At 40.4% G+C, this 15,394-nt stretch overlaps 1 protein-coding gene across 1 annotated transcript in view; it reads right to left on the reverse strand.

The window, feature by feature from the left end:
* HYDIN (HYDIN axonemal central pair apparatus protein) overlaps positions 1–15,394 on the reverse strand; it is a 417,349-nt gene that overhangs the window by 276,265 nt on the left and 125,690 nt on the right. The window lies entirely within an intron of this gene.

Consider the following 15,394-nt stretch of genomic DNA (forward strand, 5'->3'; position numbering starts at 1 on the left):
AAAAGATCACACAATCACATGAGGATACTTCAAGGACAGTTCATCAAAGGGTCTACTGAAAAGGGGCGTAGGGGTACAGGGGACTATAAAAGATGATATAACCCCACAAAGAGCCAAGGAGCAGCAGATGTTTTGAAACCCACAGAGTCCTACTTGAGAATGCTGCCTTATGAGGAGCAAAGAGCTTCAGTCAAAACAGCGACCAGCCCTGGTGGCCTCACGGGGGGAAGGCGTCCTGGCCTCACACCCTCCTGTGTCATCACCTGCTGGGAGTGCTGCTGGCTGAACCGAACCAGGAGCCAAAGGCTCGGGAGCCTGCTGACCTATGCCGTACAGGTCAACGCTCTGGGAGACAGCAAGCCGGAGAAGGGTGGAAAGCATTTAGAAAGGCGAACTGAGGACAAGTCCTGTGCTTGAAAACAGAATTTGGGCAGGCAGACATTATGGGGAGATAGGGTGGATTTGGGAACAGGAAATAGTTTCATTTAATTTCCCTGGAAGGAAGTGGTAAGAGAGAAGCTGGATCTGATTATGAAGTACCTTAAATAACTTATAGCATTCTTCCTTCTCAATAGAAACCCAGCCCATTTAATTATTTTCATGGTCCATTTCACTTCTCTAAATTGCTAGTTTTTCAAAGTAATGCGTCGTACAATGTATCTGGCAGGCTAAGCTGTTTCTGATTATTTACTTCTATCACAACCATTTTTTAATTTCATCCCTAAATCTTCCCTAAGTCAGAAAACCTGAGCTTTCTTCTGTGAGGAGACAGTGGTGGCAAGGGTGGCATGTGGTGGTACCCGAGGCCATCACTGCAGGACGTCCAGGGCTTCCAACCATGGGCAACTGTTGATTTTCTCTGGGGCTCAATACTGGGATCTCCCTCTGCTTTCACTTCTTTATCTTCCTATGGCTTGTGCTTTTCCCACACCTACAGCACCAGCCCTCCAGCGAATTCCAGACATTGCTGTAGAGGCTCAATGGGGTAGTGGTCCCTGGCCTGAAACCAGCTAAGAAGGTTCAAAATCCAGCTCTGTCGTGACCTTGGAGCAAGTCACTGAACATTCAGTCTCTTCATCTCTAAGATGAGGGTGATGACGTCACCTACTTCATAGAGCTGTTGGCAGGACTAAAAGAGCAGGTACAGGTGAAGTGCTTAAAATAATGCCTGGCACGTAGGAAGGGCTAAACAAGTGTTTGTTATTATTATGTTTTCTCCCTCACTGGCATCCTCTAGGTGGAAGATAAGCCTGACGATGATCTTGGGTGTTTAGATGAGTTCAAATTCACATTATGCTCCTCTCAATCCTTCACACTGTTCTAGGGATACTATAAAAATTCTTCTTTGTTCAAACACCTTCAGTGGTCCTCATAATCTATGTAATCAAATTCAAAGTCCTAGGCATTTGAGGTCCCACACAATCTGCTCCCAACTACATTTTCCATTCTTATTGAACACATACATCTGTCCAAAAGTCCCACACATCTGCCACATTCCAAGTCAGGCTGGGGATGGGCAGAGTGGGAGGGCTCTGCTCCCGTCACTTGAACGTCACATAGTGCTGCACCCCCCCTCTCTTCCAACCAGACTGTGCCCTCTACAAAGACCCCTAAGGTCTTATAAGAATATTTACCATTTTCCACAGGTCATACTTCTCCCAAAGATACCTAAAATTGCTCAGACTCAAAGCCACCTCTTAGATAGACTCTTGCCTAATTCTCTGTCTTGTTAACAAAGTCTCTTTCCTCTCAGAGGCTGTGACTTTCTTTTTACTTCTTGCTTCAGTTCACCTTGTACTACAGTTAGTTTTCGTGTCTGCCCCGTCAATAGTTATGGACTATTGAGATGGCAGGAAAGGGAAAGCAAATAAACTTCCATGAGCATGGACTCCATACTGGGCACCACACTGCGTACCATACATATGCCGATCCTTTTAATTCTGGGAAAAACCTTAAATAAATAGGTATTGTTGTTGCATTTTAGACATGAGAAAACAGATGCTCCAAAAGGGTAGAGGCAACTGGCCCAAAGTTGCCCAACCAAGTTCCTTCTGCCTCTCCAAAGCACCCCTGCACATGGAAGGTACGTAGTTCTCTCACCTCACACACAGTTCTTTACTCACAGAAGCCTCTCAGAAGAGGTTTTGGATTGAATTATAACCAACTTTCAGAGGGAAACAAAAATATCTGTAATCATTAAATAATCTTTATAACATCTTGGTGGAACAAAAACGGAGCAGACTCTCAGTATCTCAAGAATTTTGGCTTCCCGAGATGAAGGTAAGTCATCCAGAAAAAATCTCACAGTCTTAAAAGTTCCTTCCTCCCTTATGGCATCAGTAAGAATCTTGCGAATTGAGAGAACTGGGCCCAGTTTCCTGACTTTGGGAACAATGTTGTGATATTTTCTTCTATCTTTGCTTCCCTAGATCCTAATATTTTTCTTCCTACATGGTGCTTTCATTTTCTTTTCAAACATTTCTTGGTAGCAAAAAGAACAGTTTTGAAATCAATTGGATAGCATTACATTGCAGAAACCAAGCTAATTTTCTATGGACAAAGAAAACCTTCTCTAGGACTTCCAGAAATCCAAATTCTATACAAAGGTAACAGATACTTTCCTGTTATGCTCACTGTGGGGTTTATATTACAATAAATTTCTTCAACAGTTAAAAAAAATCATCTGGGATCACCATTGCTACTTAGAGCTGCCTAAGCTTTCTGAATAAATCAGAGTTAATTGGGTAGAGTGTGTTAAGTTCTGGTGCTTAAACATCGGCTGTAATTTTATTTTGTACTCGATTTTACTACAGGCAGACAGACTGAATTGGCCAGAAAACATCGAGTATCAGAAAATGCTCTTAACAAAGAGGCACTGTTTCTCAAGGGTGTAAGGCTGGCCCTGTCTACCACAATGTTTGGTTTTGATATAATATCCTCATTAATACTGAGTGCTTGATTAGGGAGAGAATTCGAGCTTCTGAAAAATCAGGAGCCATAAGAAAGACTTTGAATTTTCATTCAATCTCCTATAAGCTGCTTTTGAGAATTAGTATTTTAGTTCAATTTAGATTCAATATTTTAGCAAAGGTCTATATTGTCTCTCTTATATTAAACATGGACTATAATATTAGTATGTTTTCTTCAGACAATCTTTCTTATTAACTAATTCCTAAGCTGAGGTTTTACATTTTGAGATTCCTTCGTAATCTTTTCTATTTCACCTTCCAAAATTAATCCTACTTTAAAGTCAAAATTATTCTGCTATCTGCTAGACTTTCAGACCAAATTTGTAATAAAGTTGAAGAGTAATTGTTTATGTTCTCTCCATATTTTATAGTTCATTGCAATTCCTTTTATTAGTGTAAAAAACATTATGCCTATTTTATAGTACTGGGAGAATATTTTTATTTTAAATTATTATACAGGTTTATAATTGTAGCTTTGCCTTTGTGATATACTGTTGGATAGGCATCCTATAAACATTTATTGAGCACTTATTTCTTCTTGGCACTTATTTGATGCTAGGAAAATACAAACGAAAAGAGTTATCTACAATCCTTGCATTTGAGCTCACATTCTAAGGAGGGCAACAGACATGTAAAGAAAGTTTGATTTTTATAATTTATATGAACCTAACCATTTATAAACTTAACCATTAATTAAATCATTATTTCAAGGAAAAGAATATGATCTGTTTTTTAAATAATTTCCCATGAGATACTGTCTCTAACTGTGTACTAACTCTAAAAGTAACCGGACGAATAGGGGACCCTAGGTGTTTTACTCCAAAGTCTCACAATACATCCACCGCCCTCCCATGCCTATGGGCAATCCTATTCACTGAAAGAGTGGTACTCACCACTCTGGGGGCAACACAATCACCTGTGTATTTTTTAGAATGGATGCTTGTCAGGGCATCTCCCTAAGATTTTAATTCAATACAATATGACCACAAGTTCAATTACATCCTTTCTCATTGTAGCCAGCAAGGTTCTCAGGTGCAAACAACAGAAACCAACTCTGGCTAACTTAAACAGAAAAGGGATTTATTGGAAGGATTTGGAGTAGCTCACAGAACTGATGGCAGGGTTGGAAAATATGCATTTTGTGGAAAGAATGCAAAATTACTATATAATGAGTAGATATTATATCTAAACAGGAAAGCAAAAATATTTACAAACAGGGAATTTAATTGAGAGATTGGTGAGAGAGATGAGAAGCCCAACTTAAGACGGTGAGATTGCTCAGCGATGAACAGCAGCAGTCAGCCATTTCCACTCCTGGGCCGGAGACACAAGAAGAGGAGGAAGTGTTATCAGGTCCTGGGGACCTGGCAGAAGCTGAAACCATGGCAGGCTAGTCTGATGACCATTAGACCACAGACGAGATGGTTCACTGCTGGGGACTCTGCTGAAGTCAGAGAGGGAAAAAGAGAAATGCCCTGGCTCCTTGCTACCATGCAACCTCCTTCTAGAGCAGCCCCTTGCCCCCGAGGGGTAAAACCCAGCAGGAATCTAGCTGGCCTAGGCAGCTAGGAAGGCTAACGGCCCAGAGATACTGAATAGAGCCTGGGAAGGGCAAGGAGTGGTGGATCTGAGGGTAAGTAAGCCCAGAACTTGCCCACGTTTGTTCTAATCTAGGGTTTTTGTTGTTAACTTACTGGAGGAGCTTGGATAAGTCATTTCCTTTCTCAGGCCTTATTTCCATCATCTGTAAAATGGGAATGATCGACTAGAGTTTCTGACGTCTTTATGACTCCTAGCTAGTCCTTGGGTGGGCTTACCATTTTACCTTGCAAGTATTTCTATATCAGGGGAAGATTATTCACATTCATAGTTATATGGATAGAAAAGTTTTAAATCTTTCCTTGCAACTTCACACTATGAAATCCATGCAGTGATTTTGCTTCACTTTTGCATGGATGTGATATATAAAAAATTGCCATTTATGTGTAGCTTTTAGGATTTAGTCAAACCAGTCCAGGAAGATATTCTGCCTGCACCTCGTTTTCCACCTTAATTGGATTTTCTTTTTCCTAGGAAAAATACCAGTGTAACAGGAAGTTTTTAATGCATATTATGGGATGTGACTGTGGAGGGATCTTTTTAAATCAAAAAAGGTTCCTGCTTTCTAACTCATGGTGAGCCAGTTAACCTACTTCCTTCTCCTTCAGTCAAACTCTGTGAATCTCACAAGATGGCAATAGCTCTACAGGCACTTAGAGACAATGTCCAAAGACACTGATCTTCAAAAGAACTTTGCCTTTGCTGGTTGAATTAGCTAAATTAGTTCAATGGGTCTTCCTTCTACGTGGGATGCAGAAGACTAGAAAGAGGTTGCCCACCCTAACAATGAATAAAAGCCAGGTAAACAACAAATCACAAATTTTCTCAAACCAATCAGAAAGGAGATGTTGCAGAGCAAACAAGTAGCCTGAAATCTAAGGTTGGACAATTACCCCGCCCTCAAGGGAGATGGGAAATGCACAGCCGTTTTAACTTTGGCAGACAGAACTTCCCTACAGGCAGAAGAAACAGCAAGAGAGAATAGAATAGAAGAAATGTTTGAAGAGATAATGGCTGAGATTTTCCAAAAAAAAAAAAAGAAAGAAAGAAAGATCTAGAAACCTTGGAACCTCATTCAGGATGGAAACCAAAACTAAACAAAAGCAAAACAAAATCCTTAAAACAATAAGAACAAAGACAAAAACAAAACCCATATCTAGACATATCTTATTCAAATTGCTAAAAATCAAATATAAACACAAAATCTTAAAGGCAGCCCAAGAAAAAGATGCATTTATGTATAGAAGAACAAAGATAAGAGTTATAGCAGTATTCTCATAAGAAAAATGTAAGCCAAAAGACAATGAAATGACATCTTTTAAACTCCTAAAAAAATTATGTAGCATTGTCAACCCAAAATTCTAAGCTGTAGAGAAAATAGCTTTCAAAAATGAAGGCAAAATACTTTCTTTCAAATAGATAAAACAAAGAGAATTTCCAGGAGAGTTGTGCTATGAGAAATTTTAAAAGTAGTTTTTCAACCAGGAGTTACAGAATGCCAGACATAATCTTAGGCCTACATGAAACTGCTCAGAGATAGTGATGCTCCTGGGACCCTCCTGTGAAGACTAAACACAAATTCCCTCCCAAGGGATGTGCCCTCCACTCACATTATGGCAGCCCTACCATCTACAATACAGCAGAACAGGTAACCTGAAAACTCTTCCTCCAGGAAATACCTAGAAAGACTGAATAAAATACAACTTACATAAATGTGCGGCTGAGCAAGCATAATAAAAGGCAAATCTACAGGATGTGAAAGCAAAGAGGAAGCTAAGAACCAGAGCAGTTAGCCACTGAGCTAATGCTAGGTCTGATCTGGATTCTCAATACCCTTGAAGTCCAGGTTATTTTTTGTTTGTTTTATTGAAATTCAAGTTAGTTAACATATACTGTACTATTGGTTTCTGGACTACAATTCAGTGATTCATCACTTACATATAACACCCCATGTTTAACCCCTACAAATGCCTTCCTTAATGCCTATCGCCCATTTCGCCTATCCCCCACCCACCACCCATCCGGCAACCCTCAGTTTGTTCTCTATATTTAAGAGTCTCTTATGGGTTTGTCTCCCTCTGTTTTTACTTTTTCTTCACTTTCCTATGTTCATCTGTTTTGTTTCTTAAATCCTACATAGGAGTGAAATCAAATGATACTTGTCTTTCTCTGACTGACTTATTGCACTTAGCATTATACACTCTAGTTCCATCCACACTGTTGTAAAAGGTAAGTTTTCATTCTCTGAATACCAAGTGATATTCCATTGTATGTATATATATGTACCACATCTTCTTTATCCATTCATCACTCAATGGACATTTGGGCTCCTTCCATAATTTGGGTATTGTAGACAGCACAGCTATAAACACTGAGGTGCATGTGCCCCTTCTAATCAGCATTTTTGTACCCTCTGGATAAATACCTAGTATTGCGATTGCTGGCTCGTAGCGTTGTTCTATTTTTCATTTTTTGAGGAACCTTCATACTATTCTCCAGAGTAGCTGCACCAGTTTGCATTCCCACCAGCAGTGCAAAAGAGTTCCCCTTTCTCCACATCCTCACCAACATCTGTTGTTCCCTGAGTTATTAATTTTAGCCATTCCAACAGGTGTGAGGTGGTATCTATTTCATTGTGGTTTTGATTTGCATTTCCCCAATAATGAGTGATATTACGCATATTTTCATGTCCCTGTTAGCCATCTGGATGTCTTCTTTGGAAGAGTGTCTATTGATGTCTTCTGCCCGTTTCTTCACTGGATTATTTATTTCATGGGTGTTGATTAAGTTCTTTATAGATTTTGAGTACTAACTCTTCATCTGTCATTTGCAAATATCTTCTTCCATTCTATTGGTTGCCTTTCAGTTTTGCTGATTGTTTTCTTCACTGTGCAGAGCCTTTTATCTTGATGAAGTCCCAATAGCTCATTTTTGCTTTTGTTTCTCTTGCCTCCAGAGACATGTCTAGTAAGAAGTTCCTGCGACCAAGGTCAAAGAAGTTGACCTTGGATTTTGATGGCTCCCTGTCTTATGTTTAGGTCTTTCATCCATTTTGAATTTATTTTTGTGTATGATGTAAGAAAAGGGTCCAGGTTCATTGTTCCGCATGTTGCTGTCCAGTTTTCCCAACACAATTTGATGAAGAGATGGTATTTTTTTTCCATTGGATATTCTTTCCTGCTCTGTCAAAGATTAGTTGTCCATACATTTGTGAGTCCATTTCTGGGTTCTCAGTTCTGTTCTACTGATCTATGTGTCTGTTTCTGTGCCAGTACAATACTGTCTTGATGATTACAGCTTTGTAATACAGCTTAAAATCTGGAATTGTAATGCCTCCAGCTTTGGTTTTATTTTTCAGAATTGCTTTGGCTATTCAGGGTCTTTTCTGGTTCCACACAAATTTTAGAACTGTTCTAACGTTGTGCAGAATGTTGGTGTTATTTTGATAGGGATTTCACTGAATGTGCAGATTGCTTTGGGTAGTATGGACATTTTAACAATATTTATTCTTCCAATCCATGAGCATGGAATGGTTTTCCATTTATCTGTGTCTTCTTCAATCTCCTTCATAAGCTTTCCATAGTTTTCAGCATACAGATTTGTTACCTCTTTGGTTAGGTTTATTCCTAAGTATTTTACAGTTTGGGTTGCACTTGTAAACAGAATTGATTCCTTGATTTTTCTTTCTGTTGCTTCATTTTTGGTGTATAGAAATGCAACTGACTTCTGTATATTAATTTCATATCCTGTAACTTAGCTGAATTCACATATCAGTTTTAGCATTTTTTGGTGGCGTCTTTGGGTTTTCCATGTAGAGTATCATGCCATCTGCAAAGACTGAAAAGTTTGACTTCTTTCTTGCCAATTTGGATGGCTTTTATTTCTTTTTGTTGTCTGACTGCCAAGGCTAGGACTTCCAGTACTATGTTGAACAACAGTGGTGAGAGTGGACATCTCGTGTTTCTGATGTTAGGGGGAAAGTTCTCAGTTTTTCCCCATTGCGGATGATATTAGCTGTGAGTCTTTTGTATATAGCCTTTATGAAATTGAGGTATCTTCCTTCAATCCCTGCTCTCTTGAGGGTTTTTATCAAGAAAGGATGCCGTATAGTATCAAATACTTTTTCTGTATCTATTGAGAGGATCATATGGTTCTTATCCTTTTATTAATAACTAATATTAATATCACATTGAGTGATTTGCAAATATTGAACCAGCCCTGCAGCCCAGGAATAAATCCCACTTGATCACAGTGAATAGTTCTTTTAATGTACTGGTGAATTTTATTTGCTGGTATCTTGTTCAGGATTTTTGTATCCAGGTTCATCAGGGATGTTGGCCTATAAATCTCCTTTTTAATGAGGTCTTTATCTGGTTTTGGAATCAAAGTAATGCTGGCTTCATAGAATGAGTTTGGAAGCTTTCCTTCCATTTCTATTTTTTGGAAGAGCTTGGGAAGAATAGGTATTAACTCTTCTTTGAATGTCTGGTAGAATTCCTCTGGGAAGCTATCTGGCCCAGGACTCTTGTTTTTTGGGAGATTTTTGATAACTAATTCAACTTCTCTGCTGGTTACGGGTCTGCTCAAATTTCTATTTCTTCCTGTTTCAGTTTTGGTAGTGTGTGAGATTCTAGGAATTTTTTCATTTCTTCCAGATTATCCAGTTTGTTGGCATATAGTTTTTCATTTTTCTCTTATAATTGTTTGTATTTCTCTGGTGTTGGTTGTGATCTCTCCTCTTTCATTCATGATTTCTTCTATTTGAAACCCTTCTCTTTTCTTTTTTTGTTTTTTAAACTTAGTTCCTATCTTTTTAAAATGTTTTTTGTTTATTTTATTTTTTAAGAGATAGTGCAAGCAGAGGAGGGTCAGAAAGAGAGGGAGACACAGAATCTGAAACAGGCTCCAGGCTTTGAGCTGTCAGCACAGAGCCCAACACGGGGCTCAAACCCACGAACCGTGAGACCATGACCTAAGCTGAAGCTGGACACTTAACTGACTGAGCCACTCAGATGCCCCGCTTCTCTTTTCTTTTTGATAAGTCTGGCTAGCAGTTTATCAATTCTGTTTATTCTTTCAAAGAACCAACTCTTAGTTTCATTTATCTGTTCTCCTGGTTTTTTTTTTTTAATTATTATTGTTGTTCCTATATCATTTGTTTCTGCTCTAATCTTTATTACTTCCTTTCTTCTGTTAACTTTAGGTTTTACTTGATGTTCTGTTTCTAGCTTCTTTAGGTGTAAGGTTAGATTGCTTCTTGAGATAGGCCTGAATTACAATATACTTCCCCTTTAGGACTGCCTTTGCTGCATCTCATTGGGTTTGGACTGTCATATTTTCATTTTAATTTGCTTCCATGTATTTTTTAATTTCTTCTTTAATTTCCTGGTTAACCCATTCATTCTTTAGTAGGATGTTCTTTAACCTCCATGTACTTGAGGGCTTTCCAAATTTTTTCTTGTGATTTATTTCAAGTTTCATAGCATGTAATCTGAAACTATGCATGATATGATTTCAATCCTTTTGTACCTGTTGAGGGCTGATTTGTGCTCCAGTATGTGATCTATTCTGGAGAATGTTCCATGTGCATTCAAGAGGAATGTGTGTTCTTCTGCTATAGGATGAAATGTTCTGAAAATATCTGTTAAGTCCATTTGGTCCAGTGAGTCATTCAAAGCCATTGTTTCCTTGTTGATTTTTTGCTTAGATGATCTGCCCATTACTGTAAGTGGGGTATTAAGGTCCCCTACTATTATAGTATTATCAATGAGTTTCTTTATGTTTGTTATTGATTAATTTATATATTTGGGTATTCTCAAGTTGGACGCAGAAATATTTACAATTATTGGATGGACCCTTTAATTATGATATAATGCCCTTCTTCATCTCTTATCACAGTCTTTGGTTTAAAATCTAGTTTGTCTGATGTAAGTAAGGCTACTTCAGCTTTCTTTCAACATCCATTAGCATGATAGATGGTTCTCCCTCCCCTCACTTTCAATCTGCAGACGTCTTTAGGTCTAAAATGAGCATCCTGTAGGCAGGATATGGATCTTGGTGTTTTTTTATTCATTCTGATACTCCATGTATTTTGATTAGATCAGTTAGTCCATTTACATTCACAGTGATTCCTGAAAGATGAATTTAGTGCCATTGCATTAGCTGTATACTTGGCGTGTCTGGTTGTGTTCTCTGGTCCTTTGTAGTCTTTGGTCTTCTTTTTTTCTTCTACTCAGATAGGCCCCCTTAAAATTTCTTGCAGGGCTGGTTTAGGAGTCACAAAGTCTTTAGTTTTTGTTTGTCTGGGAAACTTTTTATCTCTCCTTCTATTCTGAATGATTGCCTTGATGGATAAAGAATTCTTGGCTACATATTTTTCCCACTCAGTAAATAGAATATCTCTTGCTACTCCCTTCTGGCCTGCCAAGTTTCAATGAGCAGGTCTGCTACTAACCTTATGTAGGGTAAGGACCTTTTATCTATAGCTGCCTTCAGATTTCTCTGTTTATCTCTTATTTTGCAAGTTTCACTATGGTATGTCATGGTACTACCTGGTTTTGTTGACTTTCAAGGGGAGTTTTCTGTACCTCTTGGATCTGAATGCTTGTTTCCTGACTCAAATTAGGGAAGTTCTCAGCTATCATTTTTCCAAATAAACCTTCTGCCCCCTTCTCTCCACTCTTCTGGGACTCCCTATTATACAGATATTGTCTTGTTTTATTGAGTCACTAAGTTCTCTAAGTCTCCCCTATGATATAATACTTTCCTTTGCTCTTCCTTCAGTGATATTTTTTCCTTGATTTTATCTTGTATATCACCTATCCTATCCTCTGCTTATTCAATCCTCATTGTGACTATACCAGTCAGTTTTGCATCTCAGTTATAGCATTTTTTAAATTTCAGCCTGACTAGTTTTTTGGTCTTTGATCTCTACAGCAAGGATTTCTCCGGTGTCTTCTATGCTTTTTTCAAGCCCAGGTAGTAGTCTCATGACTATTGTTTTGAATTCTTTTTCAGATATACCGCTTATATCTGTTTTGACAATTCCCTGGCTATGATTTCTTCTTGACCTTTCTTTTGGGGAGAATTCCTCTGTCTTATCATTTTGTCTCAGTTTGTTTTTCATGTGTTTTAATAGCATGTTATGTTTCCCATAACTGAGAGTAATGTATCGTAACCCGTAACCCGGAGGCTGGGTCCGGGAGCGCTCGTCCCCCGCGTTCGGCGGTACCTGTCTCGTCCGCCCCGACCGGCAGGGTGGAGAGTCCTCATGGGTTCTTTTCCTGAGGGAGGGAGAAAAAGGGCAGGAAAAGGGATGCACAGAGAGTGAAGACACAACACACGGTATCCGATCAGGCGAAAGAGAGAGTTTATTGAGAAAACTGTTCCTTATAAAGCCTTCAAGGCGGGGAAAACAAGGCAGCTGACCTAGGTCAGTTGCTAGGAAACAGGGTCAAGGGATTAAGACTGGAGTAAAAGAGGAACCGGACTAAATTGTTTTAGCACAGCGCCTGAGGGGCTGATACTACCCTGCCTGCAGGCGGTTGATCTTTGATCTTCTGGCTTCTCCTCTGGCAGGGAGTGGTGCTCCCCTGCCTATTTTGCAACTCCCCTCAGGGAGTGACAAATCCGGCTAGCAAATGGCCAAGCAGCTGAGATCTTTGCCGCTCCCCACAGTAATGCTATATTAAAAAGGGGTCATACTCTCTCTAGGGCCTGGAACTTCCAGAAGTATTTCTGGTGTGTGCTGTGTGCACTCTGCTGTTGCATTTTGGCTGCTGTTTCCCATTGCTCAGTCCTCTGCAGAGCTCCTCCTTGCCTGCAGTGCGGAGTGTTTGGACCTTTAACTAGGTGTGTTTTGATTTGTTTGCTAAAATATGCCCAGAAAAAAGGAGGGAAAGCCAGATCCCAAAAAAAAGAGACAAGGAAAGGGAACAAAAACAACAAAAAATCCAGAAAATAAAAAAAACTGAGTCTGATTTCAAAGAAAAAGAAAGAAAAATAAAAGAAAAAAAGAAGACTGAGCCATAAAAAGTGAAAAGGAAGGAAAAAAACCAACAGCAACAACAACAGGAAGCTATGAACCTGATTCCAAAAGGAAAAAAAGAAGAATGGGGGGAAAGCTAAGCCTGGTCCTATTTTCACCAGAACTGCAGGCGTCATTTGAAGTACTTGATTTTCAGTATACTTGCTGCATGTTGGGTGCAGGCCGTGCCGGTCTTCTGGAGGAGAAGCCCACTGTGGGCTCAGAGTCAACCCAGTAATTAAGCAGTTGCCAGGGAAAGAGGGGCAGGGTTCGATGGCGGGGCGGGGGGGGGGGGTCCCACCTCCACTGGAAGCCACCATGCTGCTCCCTCAAGTCCCGCTGTGTTGGTGTTGAGGGGGAAATGGCACCACCTCAATCTCTCATTCCCAGACAGGGGACCTCACACCCCCGGCTGTTCAGGCAGTCCTCCTAGAACAGTGAGGGCAATCAGCTCGCCCTGCACCATAGCTTTCCTGCAATTTTTTCTTGGGCCCACACCTGGGATTCAAAACCAGAGTCTTAAAGGACATGGCACTGCGCAGACTGTCTCTCCAGTAGAGCCTCTTCCCACTGTGTTTAAGTCCTCTGTTCCTGAAAAACAGTCCCACGCCTACCAGGTGCAAGGACTCTATGGGGTAGCACCACTAAACGCAGCAAAAAGGTGACAGGCCTTGTCCCTTGCCAACGAAAGGCCTTCTGTGGGCACCTACATGGTCTTTTGTTCTTGGACAAGCAACATACCCTTCTCCAGAAGTACTCCACAAAGGAGAATGTTCTCTCCCACTGTGCCCCGGAGATCCCCACACCACACTAGGCACTCCTGGGCCAGCTCCTTCCCTCTCCCCAAGCGCACACACCACAGCTCTGCTCCCGACAAAGTCACACACTTCCAAAACCTCAGAGTTTGAGCTCCAAATGCTGTTTGAAAAAAAAATAAGACAAAACAAAAAATATGTGACACTCAGTACTTCTCTCTTCACAGCCCGCAACCCAGAGAGGTTTCCCTCTTGTATAAACCTGATGCCACATTCTCTCAAGCCCTCTCTCTGTCTCTATTTTGTCTCTCTGGATACGTTACCTCCTGCTTTGCGGCACTGCCGCTTTTCTCTCCTCCAATTCACTTTCACACACCTCACATCAGCCACGCTGTCTCCCTCCAACTGTGGCGAGCCTTCTGCCAGTCCACAAATTGATTTCCCAGATGTTCCAAATGATCTGACCTCAAAAGAGCTGTGTTTGAGGGACAAGGATCCACCTACTTCTCTACCATCTTAACTCCTCCCCGAAGCCTGGGTTTCAATAGCCCTGCTGACAACCGTGAGACTTGACTGGTAAGAAAATTCCCAGATATCCTTGGAAACTTAAAAGACTAAAACATTTTCCAATTAGCACAAGGAAAAATGTCTGTCTTGGTTTTAAGTGAAGGAAACAAAGTTTCTCTAGAGAATTCATAACTCTGGACATGTATCTTATGCAGATTTGAGGTTTGAGTATACATTATCAGTCCAGGAACCTTGAAGCCAACAAATTACCAGAAGAGAAGGCTACATGGTCTAACCTTTAAGAACCGAGCAGAAGCAAATGCTAATCCTTTCTGGAGAGATGTGCCCTTAAACCTGCAGAAGATTCCATAGATAATGACCTTCTGAAAATGAGCTCACAATCCAGACCAAAATATACATTACTTCTTAAAAAGTCATAGACAAGTACCTGACCTGCTTCCTGTCTTCCCGAGCTGGTCATTCCTGTTATGGCCCCACTGATTTACCACCATTCATATGCCCCAAGACAATTGTTCTTGCCCATTTGGTAAGGGCGTCCTCAAGAGCAAGGGGTCTCATCATTTCGGGGTCTACCACACTATAGCTACTTCATAAATAATCAGAATAAATTCCTGTCCTTCCCTTACTAGCTATGTCTTCTTGAACAAACTGTACAAACTCTGTGACTCAGTCTCCGTAACCTTAAGGTCAATGCAGGTAGAAGTCTACTTAATTCTCATCTGTCTGAACTCTTCTGACTCCCCCTTCTATTTTAAAGGACCCTTGTGATTACACTGGGCCCATCCAGATAATCCAGGATAATTCTCCCCATTCTGAGATCAGCTGATTAGGAGCCTTAATGATATCTGCAGCCCAAATCCTCCTTTGCATGTGACATTATGTATTCACAGGTTCTGGGGATTAGGACATACTTGAGGAGCCATTGTTCTGCCTACCAGACTGGCAGTAGCTCATTGAAGAAACAAACAACAACAACAACAACAAAAACCATTTGTTATACACCACTTTCTATGTACCAGCAGTTTACTTATTAATTTTTAAAGTGAACTCTATACTCAACATGGGACTTGAACTCATGACCCTGAGATCAGGAGTCACTTGCTCTACAGACCTAGTCAGCCAGGCACCCCCTGTGTGTGAGCAGGTTACATGTATCCATTCATTTATTCCTCACAACAACCCTATGAAGTGGCTACTACATTTTAGCCATTTTTTTTTCAGCCAAAGAATGTGGCATGAAAGCCAGGGAATGTGGGTGGCCCCCAGAAGCTGGAAAGGGCAAAGAAATGGATTCTCCCTGAAGCCCCCAGAAAAAAACACAGCCCTACCCACGCTTTAATTTTGACCCAGTGAAGTTTCTGGTCTACTGAAATATCAGATAATACATCTTTAATCTGGTAAGTTTGAAATAATTCGCTACATTAGCAATAGAAAACTGATATACATTGCTGGGGATTTACCCAAGAGAGACAGAGGTGCTGATGCATAGGAGCACATGTACCCCAATGTTCATAGCA

This window comes from Suricata suricatta, chromosome 16 (genome assembly GCF_006229205.1).
Source record: "Suricata suricatta isolate VVHF042 chromosome 16, meerkat_22Aug2017_6uvM2_HiC, whole genome shotgun sequence".
Classification (NCBI taxonomy): domain Eukaryota; kingdom Metazoa; phylum Chordata; class Mammalia; order Carnivora; family Herpestidae; genus Suricata; species Suricata suricatta.